Source organism: Odontomachus brunneus, unplaced genomic scaffold (genome assembly GCF_010583005.1).
Source record: "Odontomachus brunneus isolate Ranch 3 - 2012 unplaced genomic scaffold, Obru_v1 Obru_scaffold_057, whole genome shotgun sequence".
NCBI lineage: Eukaryota > Metazoa > Arthropoda > Insecta > Hymenoptera > Formicidae > Odontomachus > Odontomachus brunneus.
In genome coordinates, this window is record NW_022639507.1 from 537,434 (window position 1) to 537,676 (window position 243).

A 243-nucleotide genomic window follows, 5' to 3' on the forward strand; every position below is an offset into this window, starting at 1 on the left:
ATAAAAATGGAGGATAAAGATAAGGAAATTTGTGTATTTGCTCAAATATTAGTTTTATTAGATGTTTTTGATGATAACGAAACAAATAACTTATATAAAGAAAAATTAGAAAAGTATTTATCCGTAATGATTGGATCAATAAAAAAAACAATACCTCGGTTAAAAAACTATGTGGAAGTGGTTGTACCATTATACAATGATGAAGTATTTAAGTCACATTTTAATAACTTTTCACTTTATAAC